Raw genomic sequence first — 20,861 nt, 5'->3', positions numbered from 1 at the left:
GGCCTTCATGTGACAGAGAATGTTGGGTGCACAAGAAAGTGGGGGAGCTTTGGGGTGTAATAAGGCAAGCAGAAAAGATAATGTACTAGCTAGTCAGGCTAGAAATGATAGATTCAGTTGTAAAGGAAGTAAAAGAAAGCAACAAGCAGAAAGTAGTGAGAAAAGGTGATGAAAGACAGAGGACAAGAGGGCATTGGCAGCAATTGTAAGAAGTGTGAACACAGGGGTGCAACACACAGTAAGGTGCAGCGTGGGATGCAGCCCCAAAACAAAGAACAACAAGAAGGAAGCCACTGTCCCATGGCAATGGTAGGAATGAGCCATAAAAGGCCATGTATGGGCAAACACCTCAAGGAAAGCAGGAGGGAAGTAGGCAGGGAGGGCATTAAGACAGGAAAGTGGCACAGATGGGGAAAGGGACAAATTAGTGGAGAGAGCTTGTAGAAAGAATGCAAAAGGTGTGAGAAAAAATCAGATACATCACAAGAAGGGAGGTAACCTGCACAGACACTGAAGAGGATTAGGAGGTAGTTGAATCGGATGGCCAAAGATTTCAGATAGCAACAGAGATATGGGAGAGAAAAGTGTAAGCCATTGTGAGAAGAGAAAGTGAAAGCCATTGTGAGAAGAGATGATTTTGATGATTAAGAAAGTTCTTTATCAAAGAGATTAAGAGGTCTGGTGAGAATATGAGACAACAGATTGCAGTGAAACCATTCTTGGAATTCAGATTTAGAAATAAAAACATTGGAGGAAGGTGTGAAATCAGGACTTTTAGATTCTGGTAAACAAGGTTAAACCAGGAACTTACTTATACAGAGTGTTCCTTGAGAAGAAGGTCACACCAGCTGTTAGAAAGAATATGGAAGCATTCAACTGGTACAGAACACTCAAATTACAACAGGAAATTAACTAATTTTATAGTTAAATCTAAGCCACAACATACTGATAATATGATACTATACTAAAATACAGTGGATATAAAAAGTGTACACACTCCTCTTAAAATGCTAGAGTTTTATGATATAAAAAAAATAAGACCACAATAAATCATTTCAAAACTTTTGCCACCTTTAATGTGACCTATAACCTGTACAATTCAATTGAAAAACTAATTTGTTAGGGGGAAAAAATGTAAAAAAATAAACATATAATACACTGGTTGCATAAGTGTGCACACCCTTAAACTAATACTTGTTGAAGCACCTTTTGATTTAATTACAACATTCAGTCTTCTTGGGTACACACCTGCCATCAATTAGAGACTGATTAACCCCAAATAAAGCTCAGCTGTCCTAGTAGGAGTTTCCTGACATTTACTCAGTTGCCTGCTGCAGCAAAAGCCATGGTTCACAGAGAGCTTACAAAGCATCAAAGGGATCTCATCGTTGAAAGGTATCAGGCATGAGAAGGGTACAAAAAAATTTCCACAGCATTGGATATACCATGGAACATAGTGAAGACAGTCATCAAAAAGTGGAGAAAGTATGGGACGAGTGATGTTGCAAAGAACTGGACGCTCCTCCAAAATTGGTGAAATGACAAGATGAAACTGGTCAGGGAGGTTGCCAAGAGACCTACAGCAACAGTGAAGAAGCTGCATGAATTTCTGGCAAGTACTGGTTGTGTCCTACGTGTGACAACAATCTCCTGTATTCTCCATATGTCTGGACTATAGGGTAAAGTTGCAAGACAGAAGCCTTTTCTTACATAGAAAAACAACCAGGTCCAGCACGAATTTGCAAAACAATGCATCAAGCCTTCCAAAAGCATGTGGGAAAATTTGTTATGGTCTGATGAGACCAAGGCTGAACTTTTTAGCAACAGTTCCAAAAGGTACGTTTGGCACAAAAACAACACTTTGCATATGTGTCACTCAACCACAGCCCATAAGGCATAACAACATACCCAACACTCCTAGTCATAGGTGAGACTATAGTCAGGCACACTGATGTTCCACTCACCAGATTAAACAAGGAGAAAGTTACTATCAGCTGCCTGTCTGGTGCCAGGATCCGCTACGTAACACATGCACTCATCACTTCACAACAAGTACAAATATGACTCTGTCATTGTCCATGTTGGTGTGAATGACCTGAGACGTACCTCCCTGGACTACATGAAAAGAGACCTGGAGGAGCTTTCTGATCTTGTAACCCAGGCAGGTATGACCCTAGCCCTAAGTAGCATCCTGCCATCACCCAGAATGATACCACAGTACAAGGACAAAATGATCAACTTCAACAACTGGCTAAGCTTCAGGTGTCATACTAAGGGGATTCAGTATCTGTCTGCCTGGGATGACATGATCGACAAACCACAATGCTTTGCCAGAGATGGCCTGCACCTGTCGCCCTTGGGATTCCAGATACTGGCTAAGGCTCTTGCTCACCTATAGTGCCTTTTTTAGGCAAGATTCAAATGACAAATTCACCACCGTAACAACTACAAGCAAGTAAAATCTGAGGGTAATGCTACTTAATGCTAGAAGTCTAAACCTCAAAAAGCACTCACTTGAGGCACTCCTTAAAATGGAGAACATAGACATCTTTGCAGTGACAGAGACCTGGTTCAAGGCTCCAGAGAGCACCCCTGCAGTACCAGGCTATAATTCATACCACACCTTTCGGCCACCTAACCTGGACCGAAGCACTAAAGGCGGAGGTGTGTCCATATTCATTAAGGATATCCACACCTCCAGGCGAATTGCTCAGCATAATGCATCCGAGATTATCCAAGTGCAACTAACTCTGGGCAAAACCGCAATCCAAATTGTAGCTTGCTACAGATCCCTCACCATGCCCCAGGATTCCCACTCCTCATTTCTTGATGCACTGGAAAATATTAGGGTACAACCTAACACCCTAATAATGGGCGATTTCAACAGCCACACCATTAACTGGGAAAAATACTTGTGTACCAACACTTGTACTCAACATTTTCTGGAATTCATAAATTCCAATGCCTTAGATCAACTTATCCACACCCCCATCAGGGGCAGCAATATCCTAGACCTGGTCATTACCAACATGGGCATCCGGTGTTCCACACCAGAGGTCAGTTCCATGTTGGTCAGATCCGACCACAAACAAATGACCCTAGACATCCACATCCCACCCCCACCCCCTATTAGGGAAACCACCGTAAAGAATTTCTACAAAGCCAACTTCACATTTCTTAAGACAGAAGTGGCAAACTTCACGACACCCATACAGATGGACAATAGAAGTACGGCTGCTGAATCCTATACAGTTGCACTTTGTAAGCACTTACATGAGTGCATGGATCGTGCAATCCCTAACAAAACCAAGATGCTATCTTCCAAAAAAAGGAAGCCGATCTGGTGGTCCCCTGCTATAAACAAACTCTACAACAGAAGAAAGAAACTGTTGCAAAAAAAGAGTAAAATCCCATGATTGGAGGAACTCTGTGGTCAGCCTCAGTAAGAAGCTGAGATCCCTCATAAAATCCTCCAAAGCTAGTTACGAAAAAAAATCACCACTGATTCTAAAGACAACCACAAAGCATTCTATAGCTATGTCAAGAATCTCAATGGCAACACTCAGATCTGCTCTGAGTTACAGCACAATGGCACTAAATATACAGAACCAATTGATATTGCCAACATCCTGGCAGATAGGTTCAGTGCTAACTTTACCCCTCTCTCATCCCCTAAAGGGCCCGTCTCTATATAGGAAGAATGCAAAGTTCCTGTAATCACGGCTGCACAGGTAAAAAACACACTCTCCAAAGCAAAGAACACAGCATCCATGGGACCTGACAATATCCCAGACTGCGTTCTACATGAACTACAGAATGAACTGGCACCCCACCTAAGTACCATGTTCAGTCATAGCCTCACCTCAGGCTTTGTGCCCACTAAATGGGGCACAGCAACAGTTATCCCACTCCACAAAGGTGGAGCCACCACGGACCCCGGGAACTACCGCCCCATTAGCCTGTCGAGCCTGGTCTACAAGGCTATGGAGCGTATCATCAGGCAACTTAACAATGACATTGCTAATCTCCAAACTCTGGACCCTACCCAGTTCGGGTTTGTAAAAGGCAGATCATGTCTCCTAAACCTGGCAGACTTCTTTGAAGTGGTCACCAAAGCCATAGATGAGGGTAAGGTGGTTCACACAGCCTATCTAGATCTCGCCAAGGCTTTCAACACCATCCCCCACTCTGGAATTATAGATAAACTCACTAAACTAGGTATAAATCCCTATGTCACAAGATGGGTTGCCAACTGGCTCACGGACAGAACCCACACTGTGAAAGCAGCAGACTCTAAATCCAACTTCAGACCAGTGACAAGTGGAGGATAACAGGGTTCAGTCCTAGGTCCTCTCCTGTTTGGTATCCACTTCTCTGAAGTACAAGCTAACACAGAAGGTCTTTGGCTAACAAAGTTCGCAGATGACTGCAAACTAGGAGCCATAATCAAAACTCCTAACGATGTGGACATCCTACAAAACGTAATAAGGCGAGCTGTTTTTTCGCGAAAGTGCACTTTTACTAAAATACACTTAAGTGGAAAACAAATTAAATGAAAAAAAAAACAAACAAAATAAAAAAAACACAGCACTAACCATATTTATGGAGGGGGTAAGCCCCCCTGTGCCCCCCACACCCTCGCTACGTTTATATTCTCACTCCGAGATTGCACTACAGTGGGAAAAAGGGAATATTCCTTTATCCCCACTGTGAAGCGAACAGCAACGGGGGCTGTTGCTTAGATTGCGGCACAGTGGGGATAAGGGAATATTCTCTCTTCCCCACTGTAGTGCGATCTCAGAGTGAGAATATAGAAGCAAGGGTGTGGGGGGTGCAGGGGGGCTTGCCCCCTGCATAAACATGGTCCATGTTGTATTTTTTTCCATTTATTTGTATTTCACGAAAGTGCATTTTCATGAAAATGCACTTTCGCGAAAAACAGCTTGTTTACATTTCGTTGAAACGTAATTTCCATGGGTCGAGGTAGACCCATATATATGTACATGTGTGTGCGTTTGAAAACACTCTCCTCCTCCCAGCAAATTCCAACACATGTGAGAGATGCAACCATATAACCAAACTGGAGGCTAAGCTCTCTCAACTCAGTACTGGCGTAACCAGTCAGGAGGAAAAGGAAACCACACTCACTACAATTCTAGTCTCACATAGACCTACCACAACAGCAAACCAAACACATAAACACACAAAAACATACTCGGAGGCTCTAAATAAAAATCTGCCTAAGCAGCAGAGACCTCCAAAGCAGACATCCAAGCAACCGCTACCCCAAAACAAAACACGTGCAACACATAGCTCACAAAGCCAGTGTGCCGAACAGTCACAGCCCTTAAGGCTAAACAACACACCTGATACACTTGTAATAGGTGACTCTATTGTCAGGCACACTGACGTCCCGCTCACCAGGCTGAACAAGGAGAAGGTCACAGTGAGCTGCCTGTCGGGTGGTAGGATCCGCCACATCACACGCACTCAGGTCACTCCAAGGCAAGTACAAATATGACTCAGTCATTGTCCATGCTGGTGTGAATGACCTGAGACGTACCTCCCTGGACTACATGAAAAGAGACATAGAGGAGCTCTCTGAGCATGTAGCCCAGGCCGGTATTACCCTGACCTTGAGTAGCATCTTACCCTCACCAAGAATGATGCCACAATATGAAGACAAGATGATCAATTTCAACAATTGGCTTAAGTATTGGTGTCATTCAAAGGGGATCCAATGCCTGTCAGCCTGGGATGACATGCTCGACAAGCCACAATGCTTCGCTAGGGACGGCTTGCACCTGTCACCCCTGGGTTTTCGGATATTGGCAAATGCTCTTGCTACCCCCATAGTGCCTTTTTTAGGGAAGGCTCAAAAGACAAACCCAACTCCATAGGTATCACAAGGGATAAGCAACCAAGAGTAATGCTACTCAACGCCAGAAGTCTAAACCTCAAGATGCACGCACTCGAAACTCTCCTTAGCATGGAGAACATCAATATCTGTGCAGTAACAGAAACCTGGTTCAAGGCTCCCGAGAGCACCCCAGCACTACCAGGTTATACCTCGTACCATGCTTTTCGGCCCCAAAACTTGGACCGAACCACAAAAGGAGGGGGAGTATCAATATTCGTCAAAGATACCCACACCTCCACAGCACGAAGCATCAGAGACTATCCATGTACAACTAACAGTGGGTAAAACTGCCTTCCAGTTTATAGCCTGCTACAGACCACCCTCCCAAACCCAGGAACCCCACTCGGCCTTCCTGAGAACACTGGAAAATATGAAGGTCTCTCCAAACACCATTATATTGGGCGACTTCAACTACCCAAACATAGACTGGGAGCATTACTCTAGCTCCAACACCCTAGCCCAAAGGTTCCTAGAATTTATAAACTCAAATGCTATGGAACAACTTGTTACCACTCCCACAAGAGGGGAAAACATACTGGACCTGATCATCACCAACATGGGGAATCTCTATGCTCCAGACCAGAAGTGTATCCCTCACTGGTAAGATCAGACCATAAACTAATCTCACTGGATATTCACATCCCGACCCCACCCTCTGCCCACAAAACCACAGTGAAAAACTTCTCTAAAGCAAATTTCACACTCCTCAAAACCGAGGTGGAATCCTTCAAAGCCCCCAGGCCTGTGGAAAATACGGCCCAGACCGCAGAATCCTTTATAAACGCATTCTATGAACACCTTCAGGAATGCATGGATCATGCAATCCCAAATAAAACCAAGACCCAATCCTCCAAAGGCAGACGTCCTACCTGGTGGACCCCAGCCATAAACAAACTATACAATAGAAGGAGGAAGCTACTACATGATAGAGCAAAATCCCAAAAAGGGAAGGCATCTCTGATCAGTATTAGCAAAAAACTACGGGCACTCATAAAATCATCTAAGGCCAGCTTCAAGAGAAAAATTGCACAGGACACTAAGGATAATCACAAGGCTTTCTTTAGTTATGTTAGGAATATGGGTGTGAATTCCCATATATGCTCAGAATTAGTCCAAAATGACAAAAAATACACCAAACCCACAGACATTGCCAACATCCTAGCTGACAGGTTCAGCGCAACCCCCCCCCCCACCAAAAGGGCGAATATCTATCCCAGCAGAGTGCTGCCCCCCTGACATCTCAGATGCTCAGGTAAGAGCCGCCCTCTCCAAAGCAAAAAACACAGCATCAATGGGACCAGACGGTGTCCCGGGCTGCGTCCTACATGAACTCCAAGAAGAGCTAAACCCAAACATAAAACTACTGTTCAATCTCAGCCTTACTACAGGATATGTATCCAAAGAGTGGCGTACAGCAACAGTGGTCCCTCTCCACAAAGGTGGTGCCTCAATGGTTCCTGGAAACTATCGCCCCATAAGCCTGACTAGCTTGGTCTGCAAAGCTATGTAAAGGATCATCATGGACCTCATAAATAAAGATATTGGGGACCTACAGACACTGGATCCTACCCAGACCGGCTTTAAGGGCAGAGCCTGCCTCTTAAACCTCGTCGATTTCTTTGAAACAGTCACCAAGGCCATTGACGAGGGGAAGGTGGTCCACACAGCCTACCTGGACCTCGCAAAAGCCTTCAGTACAATACCCCACTCGGGCATTATAGATAAGCTCACCAGCTTAAATATAAACCCCTATGTCACTAGATGGGTTGCAAACTGGCTCAAGGACAGAACCCACATGGTTAGAATTGCTGGAGCCATGTCAGACTCCAAACCAGTTACAAATGGCATCCCACAAGGCTCAGTCCTGGGACCTCTCTTGTTCGGTATATATTTCTCGGAGGTACAGGCAAACACGGAAGGACTGTGGCTGACCAAGTTCACAGATGACTGCAAACTGGGCGCCATAATCGACTCTCCAGCCGACACAAGCATCCTCCAAAAGGGCCTCATCGAAACAGACAACTGGTGCCAGAGCCATGGCCTCAAGCTAAACGCCAAAAAGTGTATAGTCATCCCTTTTGGCAAAAACAAAGTGCCCACAAATTACCACATAGGTGGTAATCCATTAAGTACAGAAGAAGTAATTAGGGACCTGGGGACCCAAGTTGATAGCAGTCTCTCATTTGACAACCACGTGGCCAAAGTGGTTAGAAAAACATTTTATATAGCCCACCTAATCATGAAGGGATTCACATCTAGATCAGGGGAGGTCATCGTGCCTCTTTACTCATCCCTCATCAGGCCCATAATTGAGTACAATGCCCCTTTTGGGATGTACCTTACCAAACACCTGCAGCAACTGGAAAGACCCCAAAAGTACCTCACCAAGAGGATCAAAGGGCTCAAACAGATGCCATATGCTGCCCGGTTAAAGAAACTCCAGCTCTACTCAGTGGCAATACCGCCTGCTTAGAGGCGATCTGTGCCTGACGTATAAAGCCATGTCCAACCCGGAATTAATGGACATGCTGCACCTCAGAAAATCCAAATCCCATCGAGTTACGCGCTCGAGAGACTTGAAACTCAGCACTGAAATAAATAGGACATGCTGGAGGGACAGATTCATAACCCAGAGGCTCCCTTCACTCTGGAATAAAATCCCAGTCCAGGTTAGGCAGAGTCCCTCATTGACTCACTTCAAGGGGAATCTTGATGAGTGGATGGGAGATCATAGGTTTACCCCGGGTATCACTTCTGTGTCACTGTTAGACAGAGGCACAGTATACTGACCTCGAAAAAGGGCATAGCAAAATTAATTTAAAATGGGCGGCGAAAGCCAAACACACTCTGGCTAGGCTTATAAATGCCCTAGGGCATAAAGCCTAGTATTAACCTATGAAAACACACCAGGAGGATAATATAAGACAAAAACTTTAATGAAAGATAGAGAAGTTGATAGCTTTTGTTCACACTGTATATCTTGGACTTCAGTAGAACTAGAATATATAAACCCACCCACCATTTTTAAATACAAGTAGCGAAAACCTATAATCTAGGTCTTAAAGTGACAATGCCTGTTTGTTAAAACAGAAACATATTCTTTCATGGAACGACATCTTCCTTCCCAGAAAAACTCACAAGTTCTTTTATATTAGTAATAAAATAACCAATAATAATAAAATAAAAGTGATGGTATTAATGCAAAATAACCAAAATTGTGTATATTAAAATAATAAACAATGCAAAAATGAATATGTGTAATAAAACAATTCTTTGTACAAGTGTGTGTATAACATCATAATTTTGGAGCACACATTTTCAACACAGAGACTATTGAAAGAGAATCATTCCATCCTGGTGCAGTGATAGCATCTAACCTTAACTGCCATAACGATTCTCTATAGGTTCATAGGTAGGGTACTAGGCTATTGGCCCTAGGGCCTATACAAGCCTATCCAAAAAGGTACCCTGGCTTTCGCCACCCAAGAAAATTATTTTCCTTTGTCCCTGTCAAGCAGAACCACAGAAGTGATCCCCAGGGTGAATTTCCCATCACCCATCCAATCATCAAGATTTTTCTTGAAGAGTGTTAATGAGGAGCTTTGTTTGACATAGATAGTCTGTTCCAGAGTATGGGAAGTCTCTGGGACAGGAATCTATCCCTCCAGCATGTTCTGTTTATTGTGGTGACAAGGTTTAGGTCCCTAGAGCGTGTAGCTCAGAGGGATTGGGATTTCTTTAAGTGGAGCATGTCCAACAGCTCTGGGTTTGACACAGCTTTTTATGTTAGGCAGAGATCGCCTCTGAGTAGGTGATATGCGACGGAGTAAAGCTGGAGTTTTTTGAGACTGTCTTCGTAAGGCATCTGTTTGAGGCCAGTAATCCTCTTTGTGAGGTATTTTTGTGGCCTTTCCAGTTGTTGTAGATGTCGTCTGAGGTACATACCAAAAGGGGTGTTGTACTCTTATTATAATGGGTTTAATGAGGGATGAGTAGATGGGAACAGTGACCTCTTTTTTTTCTGGATGAGAAACCTTTTGTGATGGTGTGCCACGTAGAAGGATTTCCTGACCACTGTGGCGATGTGATTATCAAAGGAGAGACTACTGTCCGACTGTGTCCCAAGGTCTCTTATCACACTTTCGGTGTTAAGTAGACTACCGCCTATGTGGTAGTTCATCGGTACAGAGTTTTTACCAAAGGGGATGACAATCCACTTTTTGGCATTGAGCTTGAGACCATGTCTTTGACACCAGGCATCTGTCTCAGTAAGGCCCTTTTGTAGGATGTCCACATCGTTAGGAGTTTTGATTATGGCTCCTAGTTTGCAGTCATCTGTGAATTTTGTTAGCCGAAGACCTTCTGTGTTAGCCTGTACTTCAGAGAAGTAGATACCAAACAGGAGAGGACCCAGGACTGAACCCTGTGATACTCCACTTGTCACTGGTCTGAAGTCTGATTTGGAGTCTGCTACTTTCACGGTGTGGGTTCTGTCAGTAAGCAAGTTGGCAACCCATCTTGTGACAGGGATTTATACCTAGTTTAGTGAGTTTATGTATAATTCCAGAGTGGGGGATGGTGTCGAATGCCTTGGCGATATCTAGATAGGCTGTGTGAACCACCTTACCCTCATCTATGGCTTTGGTGACTACTTCAAAGAAGTCTGTCAGGTTTAGGAGACATGATCTGCCTTTTACAAACCCAAACTGTGTGGGGTCCAGAGTTTGGAGATCTTCAATGTCTTTGTTTATGAGTTCCATGATGATACGTTCAATGGCCTTGCAGACAAGGCTCGTCAGGCTAACGGGGCAGTAGTTCCCGGGGTCTGTTGTGACCCCCCCCCCCTTTGTGGAGTGGGATAACTGTCGCGGTGCGCCATTCAATGTGCACAAAGCCTGAGGTGAAGCTATGATTGAACATGGTACTTAGGTGGGGTGCCAGTTCATTCTGTAGTTCATGTAGAAGGCAGCCTGGAATGTTGTCAGGTCCCATGGATGCTGTGTTCTTGGCTTTGGAGAGTGAGGTTTTTACCTGTGCAGCCGTGATTACAGGAACTTTGCATTCTTCCAGTATTAAGATGGGCCCTTTAGGGGGTGAGAGGGGGGTAAAGTTAGCACTGAACCTATCTGCCAGGATGTTGGCAATATAAGTTGGTTCTGTATATTTAGTGTCATTGTGCTGTAACTCAGAGCAGATCTGAGTGTTGCCATTGAGATTTTTGACATAGCTATAGAATGCTTTGTGGTTGTCTTTAGAATCAGTGGCAATTTTGTTTTCATAGCTAGCTTTAGAGGATTTTATGAGGGATCTCAGCTTCTTACTGAGGCTGACCAGGGAGTTCCTCCAATCTTTTTTACAACAGTTTCTTTCTTCTGTTGTAGAGTTTGTTTATGGCAGAAGACCACCAGATTGGCTTCCTTTTTTTGGAGGAGAGCATCTTGATTCTGTTAGGGATAGCACGACCCGTGCATTTGTGTAGGATTCAGCAGTCGTACCTCTATTGTCCATCTGCATGGGTGTCGTGAAATTTTCCACTTCTGTCTTAAGCGTGAAGTTGACTTTGGAGACATTTTTTACGGTTGTTTTCCTAATTGGGGGGGGGGGGGGAGCGGGATGTAGATGTCTAGGGTGATTAGCTTGTGGTCTGATCTGACCAACGAGGAGCTGACCTCTGGTGTGGAACACCGGTCACCCATGTTGGTGATGACCAGGTCTAGGATATTGCTGTCCCTGGTGGGGGTGTGGATAAATTAATCCAAGGCATTGGAATTTATGGTTTCCAGAAAACGTTGAGCAAAAGAGTTGGTACATGAGTAGTTTTCCCAGTTAATGGTAGGGTAGTTGAAATCGGCAATTATTAGAGTGTTGGGTTGTACCTTAATATTTTCCAGTGTATCAAGAAAAGAGGATCTGTACTCTGATCTGTTCTCCCAACAACCTCTTTTTTGTTTCTTTATTTTATGTTCCTCTGTCAAACTTAAAGTATGTAAAGTCCAAACATGTTGTCAAATTTTTAAAGTATTGTTGGTATTCCCCCTGTTAATACCATAAACATGGTCATAAATTATTTTTCTAGAAATCCTTTTTCAGTTTTTCCATTATAGAAACCTGGACAGCCACTAGACATAGCTATATAAACCATTGGTTATGTATTACAGTTGCTGGGCTAGAAACCAACCTTTGTGGTGTTAAAATTATCTAAAATAATAGTGTTATCTAGTAATATGTAACTACACTGAAAACAATTCTCACATTTTTTGGTTCCCCCCATTCATTTTTTATAGCTAGGCTTAAAAAGGCCCTTGTGAGCATTAGCCTAGTAAACATAGGTTCATAGGTTCATACTAGGCTATCTGCCCTAGGGCATTTATAAGCCTAGCCAGAATGTGTTTGGCTTTCGCCACCCATTTTAAATTTATTTTGCTATGCCCTTTTTCGAGGTTAGTATACTGTGCCTCTGTCTAACAGTGACACAGAAGTGATACCCGGGGTAAACCTACGATCTCCCATCCACTCATCAAGATTCCTCTTGAAGAGAGTCAATGAGGGACTCTGCCTAACCTGGACTGGGATTTTATTCGAGTGAAGGGAGCCTCTGGGTTATGAATCTGTCCCTCCAGCATGTCCTATTTATTTCAGTGCTGAGGTTCAAGTCTCTCGAGCGTAGCTCGATGGGATTTGGATTTTCTGAGGTGCAGCATGTCCATTAATTCCGGGTTGGACATGGCTTTATACGTCAGGCACAGATCGCCTCTGAACAGGCGGTATGCCACTGAGTAGAGCTGGAGTTTCTTTAACCGGGCAGCATATGGCATCTGTTTGAGCCCTTTGATCCTCTTGGTGAAGTACTTTTGGGGTCTTTCCAGTTGCTGCAGGTGTCTGGTAAGGTACATCCCAAAAGGGGCATTGTACTCAATTATGGGCCTGATGAGGGATGAGTAAAGAAGCACGATGACCTTCCCTGATCTAGATGTGAATCCCTTCATGATTAGGTGGGCTATATAACATGTTTTTCTAACCACTTTGGCCACGTGGTTGTCAAATGAGAGATTGCTATCAACTTGGGTCCCCAGGTCCCTAATTACTTCTTCTAATGGATTACCACCTATGTGGTAATTTGTGGGCACTTTGTTTTTGCCAAAGGGGATGACTATACACTTTTTGGTATTTAGCTTGAGGCCATGGCTCTGGCACCAGTTGTCTGTTTCTATGAGGCCCTTTTGGAGGATGCTTGTGTCAGCTGGAGAGTCGATTATGGCGCCCAGTTTGCAGTCATCTGCGAACTTGGTCAGCCACAGTCCTTCCGTGTTGGCCTGTACCTCCGAGAAATATATACCGAACAAGAGAGGTCCCAGGACTGAGTCTTGTGGGACACCACTTGTAACTGGTTTGGAGTCTGACATGGCTCCAGCAATTCTAACCATGTGGGTTCTGTCCTTGAGCCAGTTTGCAATCCATCTAGTGACATAGGGGTTTATATTTAAGCTGGTGAGCTTATCTATAATGCCCGAGTGGGGTATGAACCTAAAAGTGTTGCCAGCCAGGAAACCGTATAAACCAACAAGGATAATGAACATGTTTACAATAGAGCAAACTGGGATTGCGTGGAATGCCACAGTGATTACGAAGGTATAACATATAGTAATGTATATGGACCAAACACAGTACAGGACAGTATATACAGTGCAGAGTATTGTGAAACCCTGTTCCAGGCATTCTGTACAAACGTTGTGTAAATGATCTGTAAGGGTTAATGGACTGCCATTTAAAATAAACAGTCAGGGGAAGTGTGTGTATTAAGTAGGGACACACAGATGTACTGTAAGAATGAACACAGGAAAAGAGGACAGGTAAAACATGTGATTCTGACTGATCATAGTTCTGCACAAGCACACTTGTACAACTATTATGAAATGTCAACAATCTATGAAGGTAACCAAGCACACCATCCTCACACTGTAACATCTGCTGGAGGTGTTAGGAGGCACACTGCTATACCTGTATGTGGCATTCGGATTGCTACAGGCAGTTAACTCGTGTGTGTGTGTGTGTGTGTGTGTGTGTGTGTGTGTGGGAGATATATATAACACAATCCAGATTGTCACGAATGTAACCCATGCCATCAGTGTTGTCAAACACCTGTGTATGTAATGTGTGCATCACTAGAACAGGTATCACACATGCATCTGGTGTAACACCTTGATGAGTGTTCTGCACCTTCAGACAGTAATGTTTATGCAACAAAAAATAACTAGGTATGGCGAGTAAGATGTGACAGCTCAGTGTAACAAAGGTGGTACACTTGATTTACACACCACTGCAAGATGTGTAGGGAGGTACATGAAGAAGGCTGCATTGTACTCAGTTATTGCTGTGATGAAGGCTGTCAAATATGCAGGTATTAGGGCCTTTGATGTGGATGTGCTTCACATACTCAGTAGTTGTGTTATGCTGGTGGACGTTCCTCATACCATCTACCCGAGGACACAAGTCACATACCAGTTGGTCTGCTTATAGGGTGTGATGTCTATATTATCCTTGGGTTGTGTGATTGTTGTCATAACGTAACCAATTGCCTGTGGCTGCAATCTTTGGTGTGTATTGATACTATCTGTATTATACTGTATTATTGCAGTTGGAGTCAATGATTGCCCACAATCGGTAGTCCTTCAGACAGCTGTTTGGACACAGGATGTGTATGTCATTTGTGACGTCTGTGACTTAAATAATGGACAGAAAAGGGGCTAGCAGACAATTCTGATGTACTGACCTGATCATTGGACCTGAGATAGAGGTCACTTCACACATTTCAACATATTTAGATGCCATGTATATGTTCCACTGGTCTAATCACTTAGTGATATAGGTGTTTATGGCTACATGTTGAGTGAATACCTCAGTGTGGATTTGTGTCAAATGCCTTGGCCTGGTCAAGTTCCACAGGATGATAGTGTTGTCAACATGCATGCCCTCAGTGACCTGTCTGAGGACATCTAACAGATGCAGCAGACATGGATGTAGCATTAACAACTCACACGTCTGTTGCACACAGCCAGGATATTGCTAGTTTCCATTTAGAAAAGGTCCATGATGACATGTTTGTCTACCTTAGGATGTGTCTATACATGCATGCATCATGTGCTGTTCTCCCCAAACTCAGATGGATGCATGTTGAAGTACGCCCTTCTACAGGGACATAGTCCATGAGGATGGGTCGTTGAAGTGTGTATCCGACCATGTCGACCTTAGTTCCTCCTACATTGTCTGTTCCTCCTCTGATCTGCATGGAAGTTTCAGAGCCGGAGAGCATGGAACTGATCATCGTGGAACCCTCGGGTCTGACACCTACTCTAGGTTTTTTCGGCCCTGACTACCCTGATGTCTTCGGTGCCGACCAAGGGATCTCGGGGCCGACACTCACCGGTTGCGTCTGGGGAGGATAGTAGGACTGACTTGTCGGTGCTGACTTTACCTCTCGGGGCTTTGGCTTGAGTGAGTTTGGCCCCGACCTCTGGTTCAGAGCCCTCCATCCTGATGCAGACAGTTTCTATCCAATCTTTGGATCTGAGGGATTCCTGTCATTGGGACCAAGGGGCCTCCGAGGCTATGAGGAGGGCTTTGTCTGCCCCGACAACCACTCCCATCAGTTCCAGCAGCTCCCTCCCTGAAAGCACCAGTTCCTGCTTCTTCATCACACGCTCCATTGAAGCATAGAGATCCGGAGCCTCAGGAAGCTCCATTAGGTAAGCCACGTTCTTCCAAGACCTCTCCAGAAGCCCTCACTGAAGAAGCGCCTAGGAAGAGACTGGAAGAGGAAGCATCAGGACTCCCCACAGGAGTCGGTCACTTTGGATACTGACTTGGATTAGTGTGAAGGGTCCCCCACGGTCCCCCTCAGAAGATATCTCTTTTGCAGATATCTTAGAGATTCTTAAACAGAAGGGTGGCTGGAAATCCCTTAACCCTTCTGATGATGAGACAGTCCTCCTGAAGGCTTTCGGGTCTCAACCCTCCACCTCTTGAGTGTCTCCACCTTTCGATGAGTTGCTTGACTTACTCGAAGGGCATGGTGGTCCTCAGACACCATGGACCCTGTCCCCAGGAGGACTAATAAATTTATAGTGAGCCCCTAAGACAGACTTTACCTTACTAAAGGAGTACCTGTTGATGTTATGGTGTTGGCAGCAGCCATCAAGAAGGAATTATCGGAGACTTCTTCATCTGTTCATCCTCCTAATAGAGATCCTAGGATTATGGATAGATATGGGAAGCATATGTTTAGTTCAGCAGCCTTCGTCCATCAATCACTGAACTACCTCACACATTTTGCTAGGTTACAAAGGGATCTCCTGAAAGAGCTAGGAGACACCCAGCAAGGTTCAGTAGCTGCGAGAGTTTCAGACATGGTAATTTCCCAGCTCTCCATTCTTAATTCGGTAGTGAACTCTTCCATGTGTCTGTTGTCATATGCAGCTGATGCTATGAGCAGAGCAGCAGGTACAGGAATTGCTCTCAGGAGAAATTTCTGGATGCGCGTATGTACCTTCGTGGAACCCTTTAAGTATTCCTTCATTATCACCCCCTTTGACGGTTCGTCCCTTTTCGGACCTAAGGTAAAGGAAACTCTTACCAGGAGTGAGAAAGACGGAAAGACCTTGTCTGCTGTTGGAGTATGTTCTTCTTCCCCGAATAGACCCTACCCCAAAGGGAGGGGAGATGGAAAGATATGGTTCCGTAAATCTGAAGGATCTTTCCAGAACACTCATGGTGAAACTTCCTTTAGAGGCAGAGGAGGGGGTAATAATGGAAGACGCCCACGCGGCAGAGGGGGTCTGCAGAACCAGGGAGACAGAGATCAGTTCTTTGGCAAGCCGTATCAGCACTCCTGAAAATTTGTTTATATATCCAACACAATTTATGAAGAACAAAATTGTTTTATTTAAACGTTTTATAGATGATCTGATATTTGTGTGTAAAGGGGAAATGCATGAATTTGAGTTCTTTATGGACACATTAAATGAGAATACTTCTGGATTACAGTTCACTTATAGAATGAATAGGAAAAGCATGCAATTTTTGGATTTTGAATTTTACAGGGAAGTTTGCAATATAAACCCTTTCACAAGGAAACAACAGCAGAAAACTTCTTGGAAGCTAGTAATGCACATCACCCATATTTAATAAGATCTTTGTCTTATGGTGAATTCAGGAGAATTTCAACTAATACTTCTAATAAAAGTGTATTGGGGAGTGAATTTGATAAGATAAAGAGGAAATTGTTGAAAAGGGGATATGGTGGGAATATTATACAGGCGGCCTTGGATAAGCTAAGTGGGAACAAGCAGTGGAGTGAGGAGGTTATTTTTTTCAGAAGACATGTGAGTTGCACAAGAGAAACTAATGAAGGGATAATAGAAGTGGATCCCATATTTTGTGTGACAACAATTTCTCCACTGACGTTTAAAGTAAGAAAATTGGTGGAAAATTTGTGGCCTGTCATTAGAAGGGATGAAATGGTAGGAAAGTTGTTCCCAGAAAAAGTTAGCTTTTCTTATGGTCGCTTTAGAAATTTAAAAGAGTTATTAAAATCAAAGAATGAAGATAAAAGTAGGGGTATGAATGGTGCTTTCCCATGTGGGGAATATAAAGTATGTAGTAAGATAAAAAATGTAGATGGTTGGACAATAAATGGTAAAAAGTTTTAGATTAAGAGTGAATTCAAATATGATTCATGTGGTGTGGTCTAAATCATTGGATGTGGATGCACACCTAAGAAATGGTATATGGGGCAAACAAAAAGAAAGGTAAAATTGAGAATATTGGAACACTTAGGTGATAAACAGAAGGATAGAAAGTCCGATTGCTGAGCACTTTTGGACAACACATGGGGGAGATGTTGAGTTTTTTCTTTAGTGTATTGGCACAACCTTTTGGGGAGTGTAAATATGGGAAGTGAAGTATTTAAAAGCAGATTGGTAAAATTAGAAACAAAAATCATTATTTATCTAGGCACTTTACATCTTAGAGGGATGAATTTGGAAGTAAACTGGGACTTGTAAGGTTTATGTGTAAATGAACAGACAGTGGAAAAATAGTTTGATAGTAGATACCATATTACTGAATTTAAAGAAGTTAGAAAAGATGTAGTGGCATATTTAGTCATTGTTAGTAGGATGAAAGTTAAATATTGGTATAAGACATTTAATGTGAAATAAAGAAAAAAATTAATAAGTCATATTAATATTTAACTATATTCAATAAAGAAATTTTAGAATGTTGATGTGAAAAATGTGAAATAAGTTTATAATATGTGAGTGATGTTTTTCATATACCTGTGAGGTACCTGTAAGGTTTGGGAAGATTAAGTTATTATTAAAAGGAACTGAATGCATTTAATCAATTAGCACTGTAATTAGGGGGATATAAAATGGCTACTGAATGTAATGAGATTGTTTCTTTGAAGGCTGATGGAGTCGAGGTACCAGAATGTGATGTGGAATAAAGAATTGTAGCCGTTGCTGTGCTCTTGCCTGGTTTATTTTATTGAGGTGGCCTGACTGCTCATCTCTGGAAGCAGTCGGGGGACGCCTATCTATGTACCTAGATGCCTGGCTAAAAATAAAAAAAGACAGCTGGGTACAAAGCATAATATCCAAAGGATACTCAATTCCCTTTGCCACTCCCCCCCCCTCTAGTAAAGAAAATCCAAGACATTCTTCCCAGTCACAGGGACCAAGCAGCCTTAGAGGTCCAAAGGTTGCTGGACAAAAGAGTCATCCAACCAGTCCCAGCAGACCAGAGAGAATCTGAAACTTACTTAAGGCTCTTTTTAGTTCCAAAGAAAACAAGAGACTAGAGACCTATTCTGGACCTAAGCAGACTTAACAGGTCAGTAAACAAGATGAAGTTCCGGATGGTCATGCTTCAGTCAGTACTTCCATTTCTGGGGAAAGATAATTGGATGTGCTCTATAGATCTTCAGACAAGGCCATCCAGGGATCGTCTACGCTTCCGGCTGGGAGCTAGCCATTATACATTTTGCGCTCTGCCCTTTGGTGTCACTAGAGCCCACAGAGTGTTCAAATGTATGGTAGTAGTAGTCACTCACCTGAGACCAGGTGTTTCCATATCTAGACGACTGGCTCCTCACTGCCACCATCAAGCATCAACTTATTCATGCTTGGGGCACAACCTTAAATCTCTGCAATCAATTGGGGATTACCATCAGCTCAGAAAAATCTGTCTTATCGCCATCGCAACAGACGTTTTTTGTAGGAGCAGAACTAAACAAAGTTTCAATGACATTAACTCTGCCACCAGAAAGATTTTGTCTATTACAAAAACAAATTTTAGACCTGCTTCCAAGAAAAAAAAGCCCCAGTCTTAATGGTACTCAAATTTGCTAGGATCGATGGCAGCAGCGATCTTTGCCATCCCCCTCACTCGAATGCACATGCAAGTTCTACAATGGCTTCTATTCTCTCAATGGTCCTTTCAGGAACTTCCAATGTCGCACCAAATTGTCATAACAAATACGTGCAAAAAGGACCTTCAATGGTGGCTGACGTCTCAACATGTATCTTGGGGATGTCCATTTGTTCTACCCAGTCCTATAGCCTCAGTGACCAAGGGCGCTTCCTTGATTGGGTGGAGGGGGGGGGGGCATTATCAGGGCAGGGAAGAACAGCCCAAGGTACATGGAAGAAACAAGAGGTTCATCTGCATATAAATGTCCTGGAGATGAGAGTGGTACTTCTAGCGTTGCAGTCTTTTGAAGACTCTCTACGTCTGTGAACAATTGCAATTCAGGCAGACAATATGTCAGTGGTCTGGTACATCAATGAACAAGGAGGAACCAAATCTTATCCTGTGTGTCGAGAGGCCATGAGAGTATGGCAGTGGGTAATCTACTCCCAGCGCTTTCTGATAGCAACGCACATCCCGGGAAATCCAATGTGATATCAGACAAGCTGAGCAGGGCAATCTTACTACCTCACGAATGGTCCCTAAAGCAACAAGTAGCAGATCGGGTATTCCACAGGTGGGGCTAGCCTTGCTGTGATCTCTTTGCAACCCCAACAAACACAAAATGCTGCAGCTACTTTGCCCTGATTCCCCTACTGGGGGATGCCCCAAGGGATGGACTGGTGCACAATTGGCCCCTGGGTCTCCTTTATGCATTTCCTCCCTTCCCTCTAATTCCCAAGGTATTAAAGAAGCAAAAATTCTGGGAAGAACCATGATCCTAAAAGCCCCTTACTGGCCTCGGCAAATTTGGTTCCCCTTCCTCCAGCCTCATCTCTTGGAAGAACCCTGGATCCTGGACCCAGTTCCAGATCTGTTGACCCATTCATCGGGGCTCTTCATCCTTCTCTTCATTCCCTCAAACTGACAGCTTGGCTGCTCCAATTCCCACAATAGCCAGGATTTACTACCTCTCAGCTGAGGCCCAACATATTTATTTATTTTACATTTGTTAACCGGGGGTGTCTGACTGAGCTGAAAAGGCCCTTTTTCAGCAGAGGCCCGAGGAGAAAAGCTCCACAAAGAAAAATTACAGACACATTTAGTTTAGACATGATCAGTATACACACAAATTACAGGAGACATGTTTTTATAGTGGTATGCGGCACATAAAGAGTTACAGTGGAGAGAACAGACAAAAAAATATTAATTTTAAAAATAAAAGTGATTAATAGATTTGTGGTGTACAGCTGAAATTTGGAACATAGGTAGAATACATACATAGTACACAGGTACAGTGCATACATTGTAGATTAGTCAGTGTTTGTGAGTAAGATTGAAAACTATTATCAAGTGCTCTAGATTTTGTATGTATGTGTTATCCGCTTTCACTAGCCTGTGGAGCAATCATGGCACTGCCAACTTTCCTTGAGATGTTGCCTGATGAGGTCTTTAAAGGAGGCTTTGGATGATGTGT

The sequence above is a fragment of the Protopterus annectens genome, chromosome 9.part0 (genome assembly GCF_019279795.1).
Source record: "Protopterus annectens isolate FY-2018-M chromosome 9.part0, PAN1.0, whole genome shotgun sequence".
Taxonomy (NCBI): domain Eukaryota; kingdom Metazoa; phylum Chordata; order Ceratodontiformes; family Protopteridae; genus Protopterus; species Protopterus annectens.
This window is presented reverse-complemented; position numbering follows the sequence as displayed.